Source organism: Pipistrellus kuhlii, unplaced genomic scaffold (genome assembly GCF_014108245.1).
Source record: "Pipistrellus kuhlii isolate mPipKuh1 unplaced genomic scaffold, mPipKuh1.p scaffold_m20_p_38, whole genome shotgun sequence".
In the NCBI taxonomy this organism is placed as follows: Eukaryota; Metazoa; Chordata; class Mammalia; order Chiroptera; family Vespertilionidae; genus Pipistrellus; species Pipistrellus kuhlii.
The window spans coordinates 4,024,117-4,049,083 of NW_023425538.1; the positions used below are offsets into that span (position 1 = coordinate 4,024,117).

A 24,967-nucleotide genomic window follows, 5' to 3' on the forward strand; every position below is an offset into this window, starting at 1 on the left:
ATATTTTTAAACTTTTTAATTTTAATAAGACCAAGTTTATTGGATGTATAACATTCCATTGCATCTGGGTGCCACAAATTACTTATGGGTGTCTTTGTTGAGGATATATATTTAAAAATATTATCTCAAAAATTCCCTCAGTAAGTAGCTTTTACCAGTTTTAGGACAGGGAATGTATAATATGTCTGAAATATCTATGTCAAGAAAGGCCCAGCCGGCAAGGTTCATGGTTAAGCGCCAATGTATGAACCAGGAGGTCACGCACAGTTGATTCCAGGTCAGGGCACAGGCCCTAGTTGCCACGATTACCAGTGTGGGACATGTAGAAGGCAGCTAATCAATTATTCTCTCTTATCATTGGTGTTTCTATTTCTCTCTCCCTCTTTCTTCCTATCTGAAATCAATAAAGATACATTTTTTAAAAAGTAAGGGAATACTCAAAGACAGCTTGAGAGGGTAAACTCGAGACAATTTGAGCAACACAAAAAATGATAATAAATGGGCTAAAATACATTGTTCCTTGTATTAAAATACTTTGCATGGAAATCTATGCAGTAGTAATAATTCAAAGGGAGAAACAGAGGGAAAAGGTAAAGCTCTTTTATAATAAAGAAGGAATGATAACCTTAAAAATCACCATTGTGAACCTTAATTTAATAACTTATTTAGGCAAGGATCATTAATGGATGCTAAAACAATTAGGTAAAAGGAGTTTGTTATGCTTAACAAAGAAAAAAGGTAACTTTTATCATAGAGAAATCAGGTACACATTTAACTTAAACCAAAGTGAACAAATTCAGTATCACCAATAATGATCAAATTTAAATTATGTGTTCCTTGATATGATAAAATATGATATGATAAAATAAAAAGACATCACCACCCATAGTATTCTTGCCAAATATATTTAAACTTAACTTAGTCATGACAAAACAAATCCAGAATGTCAGACATTTTGCAAAATGACATTCTAGACTCTTCAAAAATGTCATTATGAAACACAAAAACAGGTCAGGGAAATACCGTTCTACATTAAAGAAACTAAAAATAAGTACCCTCTCTCCATTATGTGAGAAAACAGTGACATGGCAGCCATCTGTAAACCAGGAAGGGATTCTTACCAAGAACCAAATCTTCCTATCTCAAATCAGTCTTGGAGCTAACCAAATCAGTCTTGGACTTCCCAGCCTCCAGAATGGAAATAAATATTTGATGTTTATTTAAAAAAAACGATGAGTCAATACAATATATGGCTTTGATTTAAACTGTGGCTCAGTTTTTAAAACAGATATACAGAATTGTTCATTTGGGGAACCTTTGGGGGAAATTTAAATAAGGTTATATAACAGATGACATTACAAATCAATGTTAAATTTCTTATGTGTATTTATGATATTATTGAAGTTATGCAGGAGAACAACTTTATTCTTAGATGTACAAGTTAAAATATTTAATAGTGAAGTATGTATCGTGTGCAGTTTATTCATAAATATTGAGCAACAAACAAAATATATATAAATAGTTGTAAATAGAGATTAAGCAAATGGTGCAAAATGTTTAAAAACTGGTGAATTTAGATGAGGGATATACAGTATACATCATTACACTATTAGTTTTCTTGTAGCTTTAAAATTTTTCAAAATAAAAACTTAGGGAAAAATAAAAATAAAAAGATCAGAGTGCCTCAAATACTTTCATTAATTGTATGCTTGATTAGTATGTACTGGTATAAATTCAATCTTTTGGAAAAAAGTAAAAACTATTTGCCAGTATCAACAAAGACTGAAAGAAAATGATCCAGTGCCAGGAAAGAGAACATACCAATGCTGTTCTCAGGCAGCCACTACCAGTGCTGAATCCAATTGCTGGACTAAAAAGATAACATCCTTCAAGATCTGTAAGGTCAAAATGGGTTACAAGGACATAATTCTGAAACTGCTAGCTGATAAACAAGTTACCTGAGAGCTAAAAAATTATCACTCTTGCCAAAACCGGTTTGGCTCAGTGGTAGAGCATTGGTCTGCAGACTGAAAGGTCCCAGGTTCGATTTCGGTCAAGGGCATGCACATTGGTTGCGGGCACATCCCCGGTAGGGGGTGTGCAAGAGGCAGCTGGCTGATGTTTCTCTCTCATCAATGTTTCTGACTCTATCTCTCTCCCTTCCTCTCTGTAAACAAATCAATAAAATATTAAAAAATAAAATAAAATAAAAAATTATCACTCTGCAGTCTTCTTGAGAGGGCATGTTTTCTGGATTTTGTCTGCTTCTACAGAGTTTAGGTCCTTTGGCACATTTTCTTGCTCCAAATCTTCAAAGTATCCACTTTCTTTTGAATTTTTAAAATTAAAATTTAAATAAATAAGACGTTTTTGTTGTTAAAAACAAAAAAGAGATGATCAGTTATGTTTTAAGTCACTTCTGACACTTCTCGCTCCAAAGAATACTGACAAGAGTTTGATGTATACCTTCATAAAATATATACTATATTTTTATATTAAATATGTCATACGGTATGCGGAAAAAAAAGTTCTTCTCAGCTCCTGCAATTTGTATTTCTATTAGTCTTAATTTCTTTGGGTCAAAGTATCTCTTTGTGGTTCTGACAAAACTGTCTATATTTTCTCTAAAATTTTTTTTACCACATATCTACACATATAAAATGTCACAATAAAAAGACCATCCATATGGAATTTATTCATCTCAGGTTAAAATTTTCTATTTTTCACTTTTAATATAATTTTATTGATTTCAGAAAGGAAGGGAGAGGGAGAGAGAGATAGAAATATCAATGATGAAAGAGAATCATTGATTTGGCTGTCTCTTGCACACCTCCCACTGGGGATCCAGCCCATAATCCAGGCATGTGCCACTAATTGGAATTGAACCCAGGACTCTTCAGTTCACAGGCCAACATTCTATTCACTAAGCCAAACTGGCTAGGGCTGTTTTCCACTTTTAAACAATAGCCTCCTTCTTCTTGCAAGCAGTCATCACAACTATTTATAAATAAAAAAAAAATAACCCAGAATCAAATAGATGTGGTTTCAAATCCATGTATGCCATCTAATTTGAAACCAGAATGTGTAACCTATAAAAACAACAACACACAAATATAAATCTCACATTCATGCTCTAACAAAAGTCTTGTTCCACTTTTACCCACACTTAAGTTGCAATTTAACCACGTTTATTTCACATAGCTATATTGAATCATGTACACTGTTTCATTCATTCAACAATCCTCATCACCAAACTTGCTATTCCAGTCATATTTACATAGAAAGAGATCCAAGTATTTGGTATAGGGCCCTACAAGTCAGAGCAAATTTTATTAAAAAATTCCTCCTGGAACAGTGGTGGAATTATAACTCTTCTCTGTGCTGGAATTTCAAAAAGCCTGTGATTTTATATTTTTAAAAGGCCATGACATCTTAAAGTGAAGACAAGCTCAGGGTTACCAACAAACCATACATTCTTAAGTTCCTTTCTCTGTGACGCAAGGTTTGTTCATCAAAAAATGGGGAGAGTTTCCCAGCTGGCGTAGCTCAGTGGTTGAACCAGGAGGTCACGTGTTTGATTGCAGTCAGGACAAATGCCCTGGTTGAAGATTCCATACCCAGTGGAAGGCATGCAGGAGGCAGCCAATCAATGATTCTCTCTCATCACTGATGTTTCTATCTATCTCTCTCTCTCCCTTCCTCTCTGAAATCAATTATTTAAAAAATCATATATATATATATATATATATATATATATATATATATATAGAGAGAGAGAGAGAGAGAGAGAGAGAGAGAGAGAGAGAGAGAGAAAGAGAGAGAATGGGAGAAGGGTTTGACCTGGAATTCAGGAAATCGAATGCTGGACTCTGCTAAAATTCACTCTTCTTATATATAAACTTATATTATTTAATATTAGTCGATGGCCTTTTAACCTTTCAAAACAATGTCACCCTAATAGTAAAAAAATAATGGATGCCTATTTTGGGGGACAGTGGCAGAGGAAAAAAGTTACTCTATGACTGGCTTTGAAATAAAATTTCTTTAAAATAAAGATGTTAGTTTTGTAGTATTCCCCATAATACATGTATTTGCTCTGATAAAAAATAATTTATTTGCCAGGTAAACTGGTAACTTTTTCCAGATCATCAAATTAGTGTTCAAGGACTAAATAACTTGATCATCCATTGTTTTTTCACAGTCATACAATGCTCTTTTTCTGGTCGAACTCATACAAAACACTGAAACACAGGCACAAGAAAAGCACATTTTACATTAAAAAAAAAAAAACCCCACAAAACCACACACACACACACACACACACACACACACACACAAAACCAGTCAGTCACGTAACCACACTCAATTATATGGACACAAAACAAAGAAGGCACAATAGCAGTTCCCTACTCTGTCAGTCAATCCCAGTTAGGAAAAATGCCAATACCATGTGTCTTCAAGTCTGGTCACCCACACCCAACAGCACGTAGAATCATACAAGGGGAGAAATAAACCCGCCGCCGAGGGACTCAGTGCGCCTGACAACACCTCGCGTTGTTTCACCCACTTGACACTCCTAAGGGCCAGGCGAGACACAAAAACGGTCCTGGCTAGTCCCAGGCTCCCACTGGTAGCCGCCCCGCCCCAGCTCCTCCCCTGCACTGGACCCCCGGCCCCTCCCACCTTCTGGTCACGTGGGACTTGGACTCGGGTCTCGGCCTCCTCCTTCTCGCCCAGGTGGCGCCTGGCGCCTGCGCCTGCGTGCCGCGAGCTCGCGGGCTCTCTCAGAAATCCCCTCGCAGCCCTGGGCGCCAGCGCGTCCTGGCAGCCGGGTCCCAGAGCCCCGCTAGGTGGCTGTATCTCCTAGCGTCTTCGCCGGGCAGCCACAGCCTTCCTGTGGTTGGACTACATTTCCCAGAGCCGCCGCTTCCTAAGGCGGCTTCCTTTCCGTTTGTTCGCGCCATCTGGGGGCCTCGCTTTGGGGGGGGGGGGGGGGGCTGTATCTGTGGAAGAGCTGGGCCAGCGCTGGTGGGACCCGTGAAGCCGAAGTCGCCCTGGACCCCGCGGGCGATCCTGAGCTGTATCTTCGAGGTGGGCGGGAATGCTCGGAGGAAGCGTCGGTGTAATTTCTTGTGTGGCCGTGCCTCGTGGATTTGTATTGTGAGACAAGCATGACGTGTTGGTGACTTGGTGAACGGGCGTGTGTGGCGGTGGTTTGGTGTTGAAGTGTTTGTGTGAGTGGTTTATGACTTTGACGGTTTGATAATACGGTTTGATAATACGGCTGTGATTGGTGGTGTTACAGGTGCGCGACAGTGCTGTTGTGAAAGGGTGTTTAGATGTTCTTGTGTCACTTGGAGGTTGTGGATGTGATTGTGTCATGTGTATTACTGGGGTTTTCCTGCGACTTTGAGGTGTTGCTGTGATTAGTGTTTGTGACTGCTTTTTCCTCGACCTGGTACTTGGTTGTATTTTTCTGACTGTATGATTGTGTGGCCGTGTTGTTTTCAACATTGTGAAAAGAGTAAAATTGCTGCTGTGAAAGGGTGTTTTGGGCCATTGTGTGTCCCTGACAGGGTGCTTGGATGTGCTTGAATGAGGTTGTGTGTATTCTCTGTGTATGTTTGGATTTTGTTAAGACTAGGTGGTCTGACAGTGTAGTATTAATATGGTGAATGTGACTGGCTGTGTGGCTGGGGAAATGTGATTGTGTCCCTTTGTGTCATCATTTGTATATTTTATAGTCTGTGTCCATATGAGAGTTCAGTGGGGTACAGAGGTAAAATTGTGTTTTTGTATTTTGGGGGTTACATTTCTCTTATGGCCACAGTGAGGACCCTCTCCTTTTCCCCCATCCAGCCATGGCCTCTATTGATTGCTTTATTCTGTATCTTTACCTCATCCTGGGATTGCAATTGTAGGTTCCTTGCTGCTTTCCAGTGCCTTCTCACTTTGGGTATTGGATGCCAGAAGTGACAAGAAGTTAAAAATTTAAGCCTGTGAATTATTTCTAAGCCACAGGCCTTGAGATGAGAATTTTAAAGCTGGTAACAGCTTAAAGAAAGGCCACTTATAAATGTAATGGGGTTCCATGAGTGTAAATGCTTTCAGAGAGTGTGCTGTATGAGGCAAGCCACACACTTAAGAACTTGGTCTGTTTCCAGGGGACAACTTTGAATCCAGAAATAAATTCTAGCCCAAGATAGCTGTGATCTTCTTTCTGATAAAGTGGAGCACTGCTTTGACTGCCTTCCATGTTAAATGAGGGTACTTACGGTCTAATTTAGAATATGCCCTAAGAAAGGCCTCGTATTTCATAATTCCATTTTCTTTTCCTGAGACTAGGGGCCCGGGGGGGGGGGGGGGAGGAGAAAAAAAAAAGCTGTTACACATTCAAAAGTAAAGTCTAGGGTGAGTAGATATTTCCTCTGTTTCCTGATCTCCCTCTGTTTGTTACAGGACATAGGAAACTTTTTCTTTTTGAAATTTCCTAGCTAAGCGTTTTCAAATAATGCAGGGACAAGGCAGTTTTCTATAGATTGGGAAAAAGGAATATGAGCAGTAAATTGTGATAGATGCTTCCCAATAGTCATTCAGTTAAGGAAGAGTGGATTTGAAATTCATATTTCTGACATAGCAGCATCGCTTTTTTAACATTTTAAAATTTTCAAATGTACACAAGAGTATAATGAACCTGCTAAAAATTATCATTTGCCAATCTTAATGTAATTTATTCTGCTGTTGGTTCAAAATCTGTCAGTTTCTGCTTCATCTATTTTGAAGCCCTATTATTAGGTACATAAATATTTTAGATTACATGTCCTAATGGTGGATTGGCCCCTTTAGTCATTATGAAATAGTATCCTTTGTCCCAGTAATATTCTTTGCTTGGAACCTCTACTTTGATATTTAATGTAGTCACTTCAGCTTTTTATATTAGTGTTAACATGGTATGTCTTTTTTTTAATCTTTTTACTTTTAACCTATTTGTATTCTGATGGTTAAAGTGCATTTCTTTTTAAAAAAATTATATTTATTATTTGAAAGTATTTCAGATGTCCCCTTTTTCCCTCCCTGTCCCCGATTCCATCTCTGTTTCCTCTGCCCCCTTCCCCAAGGCCTTTACCACACTACTGTCTGTGTCCAGGGGTCATCCATATCCTATCTAATAAAGAGGGATATGCTAATTGACCATCACTTCACCACAAAAGATGGCTGCATCCACAGCTGAGGCCAAGTTCCCTTAAGGAGCCTTAATGAGCAATCAGCAGGGACCTGAGGCTACGCCCTCCCCTGCCCCCCTGGGGCTTGACAGGGGACCTCAGGCCTCACCCCTTGCCCTGGCACCAGGCCGGGGAACTCAGGCCATGCCCACTGCCCACCACCAGGCTGGGGGACCTCAGTCCGCACCCCCACCCCACCACCGGGCCAGGGGACCTGAGGCTGCACCCCCCTGCCTGGCGGGGCTTGACAAGGGACCTCAGGCCATGCCCCCACCTGGCAGAGCTTGACAGGGGACCTCAAGGTGCACTTTCCGTCCTGGTGCTGGGCTAGGGGACCTCAGGCTGCTTCCCCCGCCACAGCACCAGGCCGGGGGACGTCAGGCTGCGGCCCCCACCTGGTGAAACTTGACAGGGGACTTCAGGCCATGCCCCACCCCCCCACTCCCTGGCACTAGGCCGGGGGACCTCAGACCACACCCACCGCCCAGTAGGGCTTGACAGGGAACCTCAGGCCATGCCCCTCTTCCACCCCAGCACTGTGCCAGGGGACCTGAGGCTGGGCCCACCTGCCTGGCTTGGCTTGACAGGGGACTTCAGGCCATGCTCCCCACCCAGTGGGGCTTGAAGGGGGACTTCAAGGTGCACCCCTAGTGCTGGGTCGGGGAAACTCAGGCAGTGCCCCTGCCCATTGGGGCTTGATGGGGCACCTGAGGCTGCACCCTCCTGCCTAGCGGGGCTCGACAGGGGATCTCAGGCCCTGTCCCCCTGTACTGGCGCTGAGCCTGGGGACTTAAGGCTATGCTCCCTGCCCAGTGAGGCTTGACAAGGGTAGGATTTGCTGGGTCTGGATCTAGCCTAATGTGGGGGGGGGGGGGGAGTGCAGGTGGGTCTGGGTCTCACACAATTTTGAGGCACATGTGTATGGGCGGGGACTTCACTCTGGGTCCCCTGGTGAGTCCCAGTCTCTGACAGGAGGAAGATTTTCATATACATTTTACTAATTTTCTTTCATCTTTGACACTTCTATTATAGAGAAAGAGCAAATAGCAATATTAAATTATTTTCTCTAATTAATCCCCTTTTAATGTGCATGAATTTCGTGCACCAGGCCATTAGTATGCATATAATTCTTTTGTTAATCTTCTCCTCCCCTCCCCGTCCTGCTGCCTATCTGCTTTACCTCTGAGATTCAGCAGTCTGTTTCATGCTTCTATGTGCATTTCTTGTTGGCAGCATTTGGTTGAATCTTTAATTTTTCATTATATATATATATATATATATATATATACACACACACACACACACACACACACACACACACACACACACATATATATATATATATATATATATATATATATATATATATATATATATAGTTGTTGATAATATCACAGATATCTCTCCTGTCCCCTTCTCGTCTCCCAGCCCATTCCTGCCACCTCAGGTCTTCACTACCCTATTGCCTGTATCCATGGGCTATGCATATACTATTTAGTAAAGAAGTAATATGCAAATTAACCCTCACACCCTCACAAGATGACTGCCTACATCCAGGCCGGCAGGGAGGTTAGTGAGGGATGACCAAACGACTGAACAGCAGGCTGCGTGGGGCGACCAGGTCAGCAGAGGGGGCAGTTGGGGGTGACCAGGCCAGCAGGGGGGACAGTTGGGGGCAATTAGGCTGACAGGGGATCAGTGATGGGTGACCAGGCCAGCAGAGGGGGGCATTTGAGGGTGACCAGGTTGGCAGGGGGGTAATAAGGGGTGACCAGGCTAATAGGGAGGGGCAGTTAAGAGTGACCAGACAGGCAGGGAGGGGAAAGTTGGGGGTGTCCTGGCTGGCAGTGAGGGGGCATTTAGGGGTGACCAGGCCAGCATGGGGATTAGTGAGGAATGACTAAATGACTGAACAAGCAGGCTGCGTGGGGTGACCAGGCTGGCAAGGGGGTTAGTGAGGGACGACCAAATGACTGAACAGCAGTCTGAGTGGGGCAACCAGGTTGGTGGGAGGGGCAGTAAGAGGCAACTAGGCTGGATGGGGGGCAGCCAGGGGTGACCAGGCTAGAGGGGGGTGTTATTGGGGGCAAACAGGCCAGCAGGGGGGGCAGTTTGGGGCAGTTAGGCTGACAGGGGCAGTGGGGGGTGACCAGGCCAACAGAGGGGGCAGTTGGGAGTGACCAGGTCAGCAGGGAGGTAGTAAGGGATGACCAGGCTGATGGGGAGGAGCAGTTGGGGGTGACCTGGTCAGCAGTGGGGGGGCAGTTTGGGGTGACCAGGTCAGCAAAGGGGGCAGTTAGGAGTGATCAGGCCTGCAAGCAGAGGCAATGAGGGGCAATCAGGACAGCAGAGGGGGCAATTAGGGTTGACCAGGCAGGCAAGCAATTAGGAGCCAGTAGGATGTCTGACTGCCAGGATTGGGCCTAAAATGGTGGGATGTCTGACTGCCAGGATCAGGCCTAAACTAGCAGTCAGACATCCCCAAGGGGTCCTGGATTAGAAAGGGTGCAGCCTGGGCTGAGGGACCCTCCCTTTGTGCACGAATTTCATGCACTGGGCCTCTAGTAAGTATATAAGTACTTTGGTTTATCTCTTCATGTCCCCCAACCCCACATCGAGGTATGTCAGTTTGGTCCATGCCTCCCTGCTTCGGGTTTTATTTTGTTGGTCAATTAATATTGTTCATTAGATTCCATAAATAAATGCGATCATGTGATACTTGTTCTCAGATTGGCTTATTTCACTTAATATAATATTTTCCAGGTCCATCCATGCTGCCCTAAAGGATAAGAGGCCCCTCATTTTTACAGCTGCATAGTATTCCATAGTGTAAATGTCCCACAGGTTTGTGTGTGTTTTTTTTAATCCATTCATCTACTGATGAGAACTTTGACTATTTCCAAATCTCAGCTATCCTATCTAATAAAAGAATAATATGCAAATTGACCATAACTCTAACACACAAGATGGCCGCCCTCATGCGGTCAAAGATGGCTGCCCCCATGTGGACACAAGATGGCCACCACAAGATGGCTGGCAGGAGAAGGAAGTTGTGGGCAATCAGGCCAGCAGGGGAGGGCAGTTTTGTGTGATCAAGCCAGCAGGGGAGGGCAGTTGGGGGTAATCAGGCCAGTAGGGGAGGGCAGTTAGCAGTTACCAGGCTGGCAGAGGTCAGTTAGGGGTGACCAGACCTGTAGGGGAGGAGAGTAGGGGGGGCCCAGGCCTTCAGGGGAGGGAAGTTGGGGGGGGGGGACCAGGCCTACAGGGAGGACTTTTAGGGGTGACCAGTCTAGCAAGGGAAGGGCAGTTAGGGTAAGGTGACCAGATGTCCCAATTTTGGCAGGGCAGTCCCGATTTTTAACAATTTGTCCCGCATCCCGCAGCATTTTAAAAAAGTCCCGATTTTTGGAAAGAATGCACGACAAGCTAGGGAACGGCGGCAGAACGGGAAGGTTTTCCACGGCCATGTGGCTATTTAGCGAGGATATGAATTTTATATTATTTTGTTAATTTTATAATGTTTAACATTAATAATAACAAATAATTGTTGAGAACTGATTATCGAGAACTGCTTATCAAACTTTGCATTGTTGATCAGTTGTTAGAATTCATCTACCATTGTTTGGACTTAATGAACAATGGCATTTTTTGGGATTGGCAACGATGAAAACATTTTGTAACTGTCAGAGGATACACATTGTACTGCGTGCTAGTAAGCTAGTTAAACAAGTGACGTCATTACAAATCAGCTATTCAGATAATTTAGGTAAGTAATTTATTTATTTCATAAATACATAAATTTTCTTGAATTTAGCAGACAGTACTTGTATTATTTATATTTTATAGTGGAGGCAAAAAGCGCTGGCCTTGAAAGTGACACTTACGACTTATGTTACGGCAAATTCAGAGGAAAAATAATACAAGTTAGTTTTGTTATTATTTAGAAAGAAATATAGGATTAAAATTTAAATAATTTAAAAAATATAATTACTTTATAACAATCAAATTAAATTTATAAACTAACAATCAAATATGTTTATGTAATTTTGTACCTACTTACTGTGTTTTTAAGCAATATGTATATAATCTATAATACAATTTAAAATAATAATTATTTTTTAAATAAATATTGTTCATATTGTTACAAAAGTTCCTCATTTTTTCCCCTCCACCAGGTTCCCACTGCCCTTTCCCCACCCCCCCATTGTCCTCATCCATAGGTACACAGTTTATGTTCAGTATCTTCCCACACCCCCCACTCCTCTTTTTCCCTGAGAATCGTCAGTCCACTCCCCTTCCATACCTCTTATTCTATTATATTCAACAGTTAATATTGTTTATCAGATTTTTTAATTCCCTTAGTTTTTAGATTCACTTGTTGAGAGTTACGTATTTGTTGTTCATAATTTTTATCTTTATTTCCTTCCTCTTCCTAAAGAACCCCCTTCAGCAATTCATATAATTCTGGTTTGGCGGTGACGAACTCGTTTAGCTTTCTTTTTTATTTGTGAAGCTCTTTATTTGGCCTTCGATTCTGAGTGATAGCTTTGCTGGGTAGAGTATTTTTGGCTATAGGTTTTTGCTACTCATCACCTTGAATATTTCTTGCCATTCCTGTCTGGCCTGCATGGTTTCTGTTGAGAAATCAGCTGACAATCGTATCGGTGCTCCTTTATAGGTAACTGCCTGCTTTTCTCTTGCTGCTTTTAATACTCTCTCTGTGTCTTTTGCTCTTGGAATTTTAATTCTGATGTGTCTTGGTATGGTCCTCTTTGGATTCCTTTTGTTTGGGGTTCTGTGCACTTCCTGAACTTGTAGGTCTATTTCTTTCACCAGGTGGGGGAAGTTTTCTGTCACTATTTCTTTCAATATGTTTTTGGTATCTTGCTCTCTGTCATCTTCTGGGACGCCCATAATTCTGATGTTGGTTCGCTTAAAGTTGTCCCAGAGGTTTCTTACATTATCTTCAACTTTATGGATTCTCTTTTCTTCTTGCTTCTGTGGAGGAGTGTCCTCTGGGTTTTTGTTTTCCAAATCTTTTACTTGATTCTTGTGATCTTACATTCTGTTTTTAGGACTTTGTATAATATTTTTTATTTCAGACAATGTATTCTTTATTTCTAGTTGATCCCTTTTCATATCCTCATAGGTCTCATTTATTTTATCAGCCTTTTCTAAGAAACTCTTGAAAAACCTTATAAGCGTGGTTTTGAACTCTATATTCAGTCGCTTGTTGTCCTCCATTTCTTTCATTTGTGATCTGTTTCCTTGTCTCGGCATTTTCACAGCTTCCCTGAGTTGGTAGGGTGGCTTTGTGTGCTAAGGTGTCCTATATGGTTCAGTGGGTCAGCCTCCAGTTACCTGAGGTGAGCACTCTTGGTGCACTCCTTTGTGGACTGTGTGTACAGCCTTTTGTAGTTAAGTCTTGATTTTGTTGGTATCCCTGAGAGGAACTGACCTCCAGGCCAAATAGCTGTGGATCAGCTGTGTCTATGCCAGGAGACAGCCTTATTCGACTAGACTTGGAAAATTGTAAAAGTCTCTGTGCTCAGCTTGGATGGGGCGGAGTTTGAGGGTGGAGCCTACAGCCTTGGCTTCCCGTCAGCCCCGCCCTATGAGGTTCCTGAGTTTTGCTCGCTACTGGACAGTCTAGTCTCTCCACCAATGAGCCCGGAACTGTGGTTCATTGCAGTTGGAAGTGGGGTTAAGAGCAGTCCGGAGCTTTTATCTCCTTCCTGCTAGGGAATGCCAGCCAGGTTCTCAGCCGCCCCTCCTCTCCAGATCCCTCCTCTCCCCATGCACACACTATATCTCCATACCTTAGGCTTCTACAGCTCCTCTGATTTTCCTTCTGGTTTTCTCTTTCCTTCTAGTTGTAGAATTTCCAGTCAGTCAACTTTCCTGTAGTTCTGGATAATGTCCATTTTGTATTTTAGATGTATTTTTTGAAATTGTTGTGTGAGGCTGCAGTTTGGTGTTTACCTATGCTGCCATCTTGGTTTCTCTCTGTCTTTCTTTTCATTTGCATTTTTTTTTCATTCATTTACTTATAGTCTGTGTGTGTTTTGATTTGTTTTGTGTCTCTTGTAGAATAAATTACTACATGTGTTGTTTTTTTCAAGCTGTATTACATAAATCTTTATTGTTCATATTATTACAGTTGTTCCTCTTTTCCCCCCATAGCTCCATTCCAATAGGTTCCTACCCCACCTTCTGCCGTTACCTCCCCCCACCACTGTCCTTTTCCATAGATCTATGCTTTTTGTCCAATCTCTTCCTACACTCCCACTCCCCTTTTCCCTGAGAATTGCAGGCCACTCCCTCTCTATACCCCTGATCCTATTATATTCACCAGTTAATACTGTTCAACAGATTTTTTATTCCCTTGGTTTTTAGATTCACTTGTTGATAGATATGTATTTGTTGTTCATAATTTTTATCTTTACTTTTTTTCTTCTTCCTCTTCTTAAAGAATATCTTTCAGCATTTCATATAATCCTGGTTTGGTGGTGGTGAACTCCTTTAGCTTTTTCTTATCTGTGATGCTCTTTATCTGACCTTCCATTCTGAATGATAACTTTGCGGGGTAGCGTACGTACTCTTGTTTGTAGTTTCTTGCTATTTATGACTTGGAATATTTCTTGCCATTTCCGTCTGGCCTGCATAGTTTGTTTTGAGGAATCAGCTGACAATCGTATGGATCCTCCCTTGTAAGTAACTAACTGTCTTTCTTTTGCTGCTTTTAATATTTTCTCTTTGTCTTTTGCTCTTGGCATTTTAATTATGATGTGTCTTGGTGTTGTCCTCTTTGGATTCCTTTTTTTTTGGGGGGGGGGGTTCTGTGCACTGCTGGACTTAATAAGTCTACTTCTTTCATCAGGTGAGGGAAGTTTTCTGTCACTATTTTTTAGAATAGGTTTTTGGTATCTTGCTTTCTGTATTCTTCTGGGACCCCCATAATTCTGATGTTGGTACGCTTGAAGTTGTCCCAGAGGCTCCTTACATTGTCTTCAACTTTTTGGATTCTTTTTTCATTTTGATTTTCTGGAGGAATGTTTTTTGCTTCTTTGTATTTCAAATCTTTGGCTTGATCCTTGTGATCTTCAGGTCTGATTTGAGGTCTCTGTATAATATTTTTTATTTCACTCAGTGTATGCTTAATTTCTAGTTGATCCTTTTTCATATCCTCAAGGGTCTCGTTAAATTTATCAGCCTTTTCAAGGAAATTCTTGAAAAACCTTAACAGGGTGTTTGAACTCTATATCCGGTAGTTTGCTTTCCTCATTTTCCTATTTTCCTTCCTTTGTCTCCACATTTTAGCTGCTTTCCTGAGTTGACAGAGTGGCTTTGTGTGCTAGGTGTACTAGCAGGGCCAGTAGCTCAGCCTTCCCAGTTACTTGAGGTGACACTCTTGGTGTGCCCCTTTGTGGGCTGTGTGTGCAGTCTTGTTGTAGTTAAGCCTATATTGTTGTTAGTATCACTGGGGTGAGTTGACCTGTAGGCCAATTGGCTGTGAGGATCTACTGTGTCTCCACTGGGAGAGCTTCCGTAGTCAGTTTGGATGGGGCAGAGTCTCAGGGTGGAGCAGACAGCATTAGTTTCCTGTTATCCCCACCCCAAGAGGCTCCTGTGTCTCAGTGTCCCCTACACAATAGCTGCATGCACCTCTGAAAGAAGGCTGTTCTTGAGTTTCACCCACTGCCAAACAGTTTCTCTCTGAATGAGTCTTGGTACCCAAAGTCTCACCCGGAATGGGATTTCAGTGCAGTTGTGAGGTTTTGTTTCCCCCTGAATAAGAAAGGTAGCTGCGTGCTTGCTGCCCACCCTCTCTGTGCGCAGCAGAGAGGGCAGGCAGTAAGCCAATTGTGTATTCAGCTGCCCACCCTTTCTGCGTGCGTGGGTCTCCGCACCTCTGACCTTCACAGCTCTTCTGAGTCTCAGTGTCCTTTTCTCTTTTCTTCTGATTGTAGAATTTCCACTCAGCCAGCTTTCCAGTGGTTCTTGATGATTTCTTCTCTCTCTTCCAGTTGCAGTTTTGGAATTGTTGTGCAAGGCAGCAGTATAGGTGTTGACCTATGTCACAATCTTGGTTTCTCTGAGGATTTTTTTCTTTTCTTTGATGGAGATTTCCTGTTGGGCCAACCGCAGCGGGCCCACACGACGCTCCACTCATGGGTCTGGGAATCCTTTTTTTTTTTTTTTTTTTTAAACCATAAAGCCACTCTAGATTTTGACTGGAATATAACTCCATTTACATCTAAAGTAGTTATCAATAGGTATGTAATTATTACAATTTTAAAATTGTATTCTGATTATATTGTATGTCTTTCTTTTCTCTTGCTTTCTTCTCTTGTATGTTGATAAAGTTCTATAGTGTTATATTTATACTAGAGGCCCAGTGCACGAAATTTGTGCACGAGGTGCGCTGGTGTCCCTCAGCCCAGCCTGCACCCTCTCCAATCTTGGACCCCTTGAGGGATCCTCTCACAATCCAGGACTGCTGGATACTAACTGCTCGCCTGCCTGCCTTTCTGATTCCCCCTAACTGCTTCTGCCTGCCAGCCTGATCACCCTCTAACCCCTCCCATGCCAGCCTGATTTATGTCTAACTGCCCCCTGCCAGTCTGTTTTCCCCCAATTTCCCTCCTCTGCCAGCCTGGCACCCTTAACTGCCCTCCCCGGCAGGGTTTATTCCCTCCAACTGCCCTCTTTTGCTGACCTGGTCCCTCTCAACTGCCCTCCCTTGCAGGCCTTGTCCCCCCTACTGCCCTCCCCTGGTGGCCATCTCGTACTGCATAGGGGTAGCATCTTTGACCACATGGGGGCAGACATCTTGTGTGTTGGAGTGATTGTCAATCTGCATATTACTCTTTTATTAGATAGGATAGAGGCCTGGTGTATTGGGGGAGGGAGGAGCGGTCAGCTTGTTTTCCCTGAAGGGTGTCCCAGATCATGGTGGGGGTTACCTTGGGGTGTGGGGTGGCCTAGGTGAGGGGCATGTGGTGGTTTGCAAGCCAGTCACGCCCCCTGGCAACCCAAGCAGAGGCCCTAGTATCTGGAATTTACTTACCTTCTACAATTGAAACATTGTATCCTGGAGCGGATCCTAGCCTCTTGCTTACTCCATGACTGCAGCTATTTCTGCTTGGATTTGTTTTCCTTCTATGATTGGAACTTTGTATCCTTGAGTGGAGGCCTAGGCTGGCCAGGGAATGTGGAAAGCTTGGCTTCCTCCATTGCCGGGAGAAACCCTAACCTGTTCTCTCAGCTCCATGGCTGCTGCTATTTTTTTTTTGGATTTATCTTTTATAATTGAAACTTTGTATCCTTGAGTGGAGGCCTAGGCCAGCCAGGGTGTGTGGAAAGCTTGGCTTCCTCTATTGCTGGTAATACCCAAGCCTCTCAACTGCTGTCTGTGGCTGCAGCCACTTTGGTTGGGTTAATTTGCATACTTGCTCTGATTGGCTGGTAGGTGTGGCTTGTGGGTGTAGCATAGTTGTGGTTAATTTGCATATTACTCTTTTATTAGGTAGGATTTCTTACTCTTTATTTTTTCTATATCTCTCACAGATTTTTGGTTTGTTGTTACCATGTGTGTTTTTTTTTTAATCTTTATTGTTCATATTATTATAAATGTTCCTCATTTCCCCCCCATTGCTCCCCTCCATCAGGTTCCCACCCCACACTCTGTCCTTTCCCCACACCCCCATTGTCCTCATCCATAGGTGCACAGTTTATGTTCAGTCTCTTCCCATACCCCCCACTCCTCTTTTCCCTGAGAATCGTCAGTTTACTCCCCTTCCATACCTCTGATTCTATTATATTCACCAGTTAATATTGTTCATCAGATTTTTAAATTCCCTTGGTTTTTAGATTCATTTGTTGATAGTTACATATTTGTTCATAATTTTTATCTTTATCTTCTTCCTCTTCCTAAAGAACCCCCTTCAGCAATTCATATAATTCTGATTTGGCTGTGATGAACTACTTTAGCTTTTTTTTTATTATTATTTTTATTTGTGAAGTTCTTTATCTGGCCTTCGATTCTGAGTGATAGCTTTGCTGGGTAGGGTAATTTTGGCTGTAGGTTCTTGCTATTCATCACCTTGAATATTTCTTGCCATTCCCGTCTGGCCTGCATGGTTTCTGTTGAGAAATCAGCTGACAATCGTATGGGTGCTCCTTTATAGGTAACTGCCTGCTTTTCTCTTGCTGCTTTTAATACTCTCTCTGTGTCTTTTGCTCTTGGAATTTTAATAATGATGTGTCTTGGTGTGGTCCTCTTTGGATTCCTTTTGTTTGGGGTTCTGTGCATTTCCTGGACTTGTAGGTCTAATTCTTTCACCAGGTGGGGGAAGTTTTCTGTCACTATTTCTTTCAGTATGTTTTGGTATCTTGCTCTCTCTCATCTTCTGGGACCCCAATAATTCTGATGTTTGTTCGCTTGAAGTTGTCCCAGAGGTTTCTTACATTATCTTCAACTTTCTGGATTCTCTTGCCTTCTTGCTTCTGTGGAGGAGTGTCTTCTGGCTCTTTGTGTTCCAAATCTTTGACTTGATTCTTGCGATCATCCGTTCTGTTTTTAGTACTCTATATAATGTTTTTTTTTTTTTTTATTTCAGACAATGTATTCTTTATTTCTAGTTGATCCCTTATTATTTCTAGTCAACCCCTTTTCATGTCCAAATAGGTCTTGTTTATTTTATTGGCCTTTTCTAGGAAATTCTTGAAAAACATAAGCGTGGTTTTGAACGTATATCCAGTCACTTTTTGTCCTCCATTTCTTTTGTTTGTGATGTTTCCTTGTCTCAGCATTTTCGCAGCTTCCCTGAGTTGGTAGCCTTAAAAGTCTCTGTGTTTAGCTTGGATGGGGCGGAGTTTCAGGGTGGAGCCTACAGCTTTGGCTTTTGTCAGCCACGCCCTATGAGGCTCCTGATTCTCAGTGTTCCTCAGTTGTGTGAGGCTGCAGTTAGGTGTCTTTCGGTACTTCCTGCAAGCACCTCTGAGAGAAAGGTGCCCTCGAGTTTCGCCCGCTATCAAACAGTCTAGGCTCTCCCCTAATGAGCCCGGAACTGGGGTTCAGTTCAGTTGGAAGTGGTGTTTGAAGTGGGGTTCAGAGCAGTCTGGAGCTTTTGTCTCCTTCCCACTAGGGCAATCTAGCAGCAGAGTCAACAGTTCGTCCTCTGCATGTAATGTGCACACCTCCAGGTCTGCCTTTTGCCACTCCCCTGAGGTTCCACCTTACAGCCCAGACTCCCTCCTTATGTGTCTGGGTCCCCAGGGTCTCGCCCAGAACTGGGGTTCAGTGCTGTCGGAACTGGGGTTCAGCACAGTCCAGAGCTTTTATCTCCTTCCCGCTAGGGCTCGTCAGCCAGGCACTCAGCCATGCCCTCCCCTCGACTCCGTCCTCTCCACGTGCGCAACGTAACTCCATACTTTAGGCTTTTATAGCTCCCCTGATTTTCCTTATGGTTTTCTCTTTCTTTCTCATTGTAGAATTTTCAGTCAGTAGACTTTCCTGTAGTTCTGGGTAATGTCCATTTTGTATTTTAGTTGTATTTTATTGAAATTGTTGTTTGAGGCTGTAGTTAGGTGTTTACCTATGCCGCCATTTCGTTTTTCTTTCGATTACCATGTGTTTTACATATACCAAGCTATGTTTATAACAGTCTATTTTAAGTTGATGATGACTTAAGTTTGAACATTCTCTCTAATCACTACAGTTTTTACTGTTGCTCTCCTTTTTCTGTTTTTGTAATTATTTTTTATTTCTTTCGCTTGTGGTTTTATGTGCATCCTTTTGTTTATTGTTGTAGTTACACATTACAAAAATAGAAATATTTTTGTCCTTTAACCTTGGTACTTGGTTGATATACTATTTTTACTAAGTTTTTAACTTTGTCAGTTAGAATTCTTTTCTTTTCTATATTTTCTTAGTCATGTTTTTAAATCTTTTATTCTTACAGAAATATCTAACATTTCTTGTAATGCTGGTTTACTGTTGTTGATCTTCTTTAGCTCTTTCTTGTATGAGAAACTTATTCTCCTTCGATTAAAATTATATCCTTGCTGGGTAGAGTGATCTTGGTTGTAGATCCAAGCTTTTCATCCCTTTGAATATTTCTTGCCAGTTCCTTCTGGCTTCCAAAGTTTTTGTTGAGAAACCAGTTGACAGTCATATGGGAGCTTTCTTGTAGGCAACTAAATGCTTTTCTCTTGCTACTTTTTATAGTCTCTCTTTGTACTTTTGACATTTTAATTGTGGCATGTTTTGGTGTGGACCTCTTTGGGTTCATTTTGTGTAGGCCTCTCTATGTTTTCTGGAGTTATATGCCTGCTTTATTAGCTAGGTTAGGAAAGTTTTCAGTAATTACTTCTACAAATAGTTTTTTAATCCCTTTCTGTTTTCTCTTGATTGTGCCCCTATGATGTTGGTGCACTTTATGTTGTCCCAGAGGTCTCTTAAACTATTCTCATTTTTAAAAATCACTTTTTCTTTTTGCTGTTTCAATTGTGTGTTTTCCACTACTTTGCCTTCAAAGTTTATGATTTAATCCTTTGCTTCATCTCTTTAGCCATTGATAGTTTCTACTATAGTCTTCATTTTAGTTATTGCATTCTTTATTCCTGACTTATTTTTTTCTATGTTCTCAATTTTTGTTTTCTTTCTTTTAATCTGCACCTGAGGACATTTACAATAAAATATATATATATATATATATATATATTGTTGACTTTTTACAGAGAGGAGGAGAGAGGGATAGAGAGCTAGAAACATCCATGAGAGAGAAACATCGACCAGCTGCCTCTTGCACACCCTCTACTGGAAATGTGCCCACAACCAATGTACATGCTCTTGAGTGGAATCGAACCTGGGACTTTTCAGTCCGCAGACTGACGCTCTACCACTGAGCCAAACTGGTTTCAGCCTGAGGACATTTTTTTAAAATTATTTTTTTATTGATTTTTTTTTTTTTTTTTATGAGAGGTAGAGAAACATTTATGTGATAGAGAAACATCAATCAGTTGCCTCCCATATATGCCCTGACAAGGGGTCAGACCCACAACCTTTTGGTATATGGGATGACCCTCCAAGCAACTGAACCACCCAGCCACTTTGTCCCCTTCTTTATGTTTTATTTCCTTGTTGAAGTCTTCCCTGTGTACATCTATTCTTTTCTTAATTTCATTGAGTGTTCTTATAACCTGTTTTGAATTATATATTTAATACTTTGCTTGTCTCTCTCTCTTTTTTTTTTTTTTTTTTTTTAGTTTTCTCTTATTCATTCATTTGGGACAAGATCCTTTATATCCATATTTTGACTGAAACCATATGTGTGTTTCTATGTATTAGGTGGATCTATTATGTCTCCTCATCTTGACAGAATGGCCTTATGTAGATGGTGTCTTGTGGGGCCCAGTGGTAGTCTTCCTTTTGCCAGAGCCAGGTACTTCATGGGTGTCCACTGTGAGAGCTGTTTGTGCCCTCTTGCTGTTGGGCATCTATTTGAGGGTTGTTGTGTGGTGGCAGACCCCACGTACTGGTAGTTGCTTTACTAGGGCTCTAGTACTAGCCAAATTTGTTTTCAGGTGTGTTTTTGTGGAACTGGTTGGGTGGTGCTATGATATAGTCTGAAGCAGGCTTCTAAGTGTGGAATTTGGAGCCTTTTGGGAGAGACTTCTGTGAAGGCCAAAGGCAGCTACCACTTGTGCTGGGCTTCAAATCATTTGGTGGGAACCATGATGTGAGCTGAGCCCAGCCACCATTTGTGTTTCATTGGTGGCTGCTTATTTGAACCTACAGTCCATGTAAAGACTGGCAATTGCTTATGACACACTTGGGGCCACCTGTTGGGAATTACAATGCAAGTTTAGGCCAGTTGCTGCTTCTCATAGCCTGGGGCTACTAAACAAGAAATACAAAGTATGCCAAAGTTAGCAGCTGCTTGTTTAAGGTTTGTGTACTTTAGAGATTTTGGGAGAGTTTGCAGCATGATCCAAGATAGGCTGTTTATGTGAAGGAATCCCTTGAAGAGGCTCAGGCAGGAGAGAAAGTTAGGTGAGCCAGAGTCTCTGGAAATCACCTAGGCAGTGTGGATGGTTTTAGGCAGGTTAATGGAAAGCATAAATTTGGCTCCCACTGGGCTGGTTGGGTTGGGGAAGGCTCAACAAACAAACAGCGATGCCTGCTAGCACTTATCAACAGAGAGAATTGCCCCAACCCCTACCCCTCCAGCTCTCTCCCTGAAGTTAGTGAATTTTGTTGCTTCCTGTATGTCTCTGGGGCTTTTTCAGCTCCTACCCCTGCTTTCGACCTTAGATCTAGTGAATTTCTGAGTGAGTCTTTGCACAGTCCCTTTTAGAACTTTGCCTTGTTCTCCTGTGTCCTCAGTCTTTCTTTGATGCAATCCGCACCATTCTTCACAGCTAAATGTTATGGGGACTTCTCTTCCCTGCTCTGGTTCCTTAGGCTAGGGAGCCAGGTATAGACTTGGGACTCCTTCCTCTTCAGGGTGGAACTTCAGAGCTGGGATATCCTTCCTGGTTTTTAATTGACACACCATGGGTATGGGTCCTGCCTGTTTTGCATCTCCATCCCTCCTATCAGTCTGTATTTGGCTTCTTCTTTATATTTCTAGTTATAGGAATTCTGTTCAACTAATTTTCTGGTGATTCTCAATGATGGTTTTTCTATAATCTTAAAGAGTAATATGCAAATTGGCTGAATGACTGGAAACAACTACTCATTATGATGCACACTGACCACCAGCGGACAGACGCTCACTGCAGGAGCTTCCTCTTGGTGGTCAGTGTGCTTCCACACAAGGGGGAGCACAGCTCAGACAGAAGCTGGCTCATGGCTGGCCAGCGCAGCGGCAGTGGCAGGAGCTTATTCTCCCTCTGCGGCAGTGCTAAGGATGTCTGAATAAGGTGTTAGGCAGCCCCTAGGACTCCTGGGCTGTCAGAGGGATGTCTGACTGCCATGCTAAGGGATCGGGCCTAAGCCACCAGTCAGACATCCACCAAGGGGTCCCAGACTGCTAGAGGGTGCAGACCAGGCTGAGGGACTGGCTCATTTCCCCTGAGAGCACAAATTTTTGTCCACTGGGCTTCTAGTTTAGTTATAATTTGATGTTGTCATGGGAGAAGGGGAGCATAGTTTACCTATTGCCATCTTAACCAGCTGTCTCTAGGTTTACAACTTTATGACACATGTATATTCTATTGTTTGCTCAGGAACTATGATCAAGTTATTTTTAGTCACCATATATTTGACCACCTTTACACTCTTTGTCTTCCTCCTACTTCCCTTTCCCCAGGTAACCATCATTCTGCAGTCTGTGTATATGAATTTATTATTATTTTTTATTTGTTGCTTTTTGTTTTATATTCCACATAGGAGTGAAATATTATGGTTCTTACCCTTTTCCATCTGACTTATTTCACTTGGCATAATACTTTCAAGATGCATTCATGTTGCTGCAAATAGCAATACATGATTTTTTCTTATAGCTAAGTACCACATCTTTATCCATTCACCCATCAAAGGACACTTTCCACCCCTATATATTGGTCTTTGTAAATAATTCTGCCATGAAATTAGAAATACATATATCTTGACAAATAAGTGTCCTCAAATTTTTCATAAGAAGGATTGGCGGGTCATATGGTACCTCTATTCTTAGTTTAATGAGGCATTCCATACTGTTTTCTGTAGTACCTTCACCATAATATCTTTATACTAGAGGCCCAGTGCATGAAATTCATGCATGGAGGAGTGTCCCTCAGCCAAACCTGCATCCTCTCCAATCTGGGACCCCTTGGGGGAAGAGGGATCGAGCCTAAACCGGCAGTTGGACATTCTTCTCACAATCTGGGGCTCCTAGCTCCCAACTGCTCACCTGCCTGCCAGCCTGATCACCCACTAACCATTCCCTTGCCAGCCTGATCGCCACCAAGTGCCCTCCTTTGCTGGACCAATCACCCCCAAGTACCCTCCCCTGCAGGCCTGATCCCTCCACGTGTTCTCCCCTACTGGTCTGGTCACCCCTAACTGCCCTCCCCTGCAGGCCTTGTTGCCCCCAACTGCTCTTCCCTGCTGGCCCAGTCACCCCTAACTGCCCTCCCCTGGCAGCCTGGTCACCCCTAACTGCCCTCTCCTGCAGGCCCAGTCCCCCCTAACTACCCTTTTCTGCTGGCATGATCACACCTAACTGTCCTCTCCTCCAAGTTTGGTCGCCCCTAACTATCTTTCCCTGCAGGTCTGGTTGCCCCCAACTGCCCTCCCTTCTGGCCTGATCACAACTACCCTCCCTTTGCAGCCAGATTGTGGCAGCCATCTTTGATCACATGGGGAAGCCATCTTTTGTGAGGGCATGAAGGTTAATTTGCATATTACTCATATAGGATTCCCATCTGGAATGTCAATGGCTCTGTTTTCTCAAAATTCTTTTCAACTCTACTTATTTCTTGTCTTATTGATAATAGCCTTTATAAAAGGTGTACAGTGATATCTCTTTATGATTGTGATTTGCATTTTTCTTGTAACTTGCGGTGGGCATTTTCTCTGTTTTCCGTGTCCTGCACGGAAAAGAACAGGTTCCTGAGTGGAGGAGCTGGGGATGAAGAAATTAGAGAAAAAAAGAGACAAGAGGCAGAAATAGATTCATAAGCTGGGATCTAGGTGGGCGCCATCTCTCTGATGGAGAGACAGTCACACTCACCACTACAACACAGCATATTTATTGGTTTCCAAAGGGGATTTTAAGGTCAAAACGAGTTTCAGGTGTGCCAGATCCTATTCATCAAGATCTGGGTAAGCTTATCTTTTGGTATAAGATTTAGCATATCAAGATCTGGGTAAGTCAAGGTCCTATTTGTTCCTCATTCCAAGCACATGGATAAAGATAAGAAATCAGTACTGATAACAGGATTCTGCCAGTGCCCTCGGGCTCAGCTGATAAGAATTAAAAGAATGTCCATGTGCCTTCTCAGGCAGCTCTCTACAGTAACTAGTGATGTTGAGCATCTTAACTAATAAAGAGTAATATGCAAATTAATAACCATTTCACTACACCCACCATCCATGCCCACCAGCCAATTAGAGCAAGTATGCAAATAAACCCAACCAAGATGGCTATAGCCACAGAGAACAGGAGGGAGGCTTAGGTTTCCAGGCAATGGAGGAAGCCAAGCTTTCCGCTTGCCATTGCTGGACTAAGCCTCCACTCAAAGCTACAAAGTTTCAATTATAGAAGGTAAACAAATCCAAACAGAAATGGCGGCATCGTCAGAGCTGGAAAGAGTAGGTTGCCCCTGGCAATGGAAGAAACAAAGCTTCCCACATACCCTGGCTGGCTTTTTAGCATTTCCCTTGTCCACTTGTTCAATGAGGTTACCATATTCTGCTCCCCATTTTCGGACCAATCGGATACTCAACATCTTCTCTTTGCAGAAAGCAGTAAGATTTTGGCCCCAAGAGTCTTCCACAATTCCTTTCTTGTACTTCATGGAGTAGCTTTTTCTTTTTGCGCTCATTTCTGGGGATAAAAAAAGGAATTGGGTTATCAAGGTGGGGGGAGGGGATCTCTTAAAATGACACAGGGGGATTAGAGGAGAGACTGAAAATGGCACAGGAGATCAGAGGAAGGATTACCATTTTAGTAACCCCTTTTGATCCTCCTGTGTCATTTTAATTGCCCCCTCTGACCCTCCTGTGTCATTTTAAGTGATTCCCCTCCCTC

General features: G+C 42.6%; 1 protein-coding gene across 1 annotated transcript in view; it reads left to right on the plus strand.

Annotated features, from left to right (window-relative positions):
• The first annotated feature begins 4,787 nt into the window (after positions 1-4,787).
• Positions 4,788-24,967, plus strand: part of LOC118702391 (zinc finger protein 420) — a 29,342-nt gene continuing 9,162 nt past the window's right edge. Inside the window, exon 1 of the mRNA XM_045570927.1 lies at positions 4,788-5,091. The gene's annotated coding sequence lies outside the window, so the exon portion shown is untranslated. The remainder of the gene's footprint in view (positions 5,092-24,967) is intronic.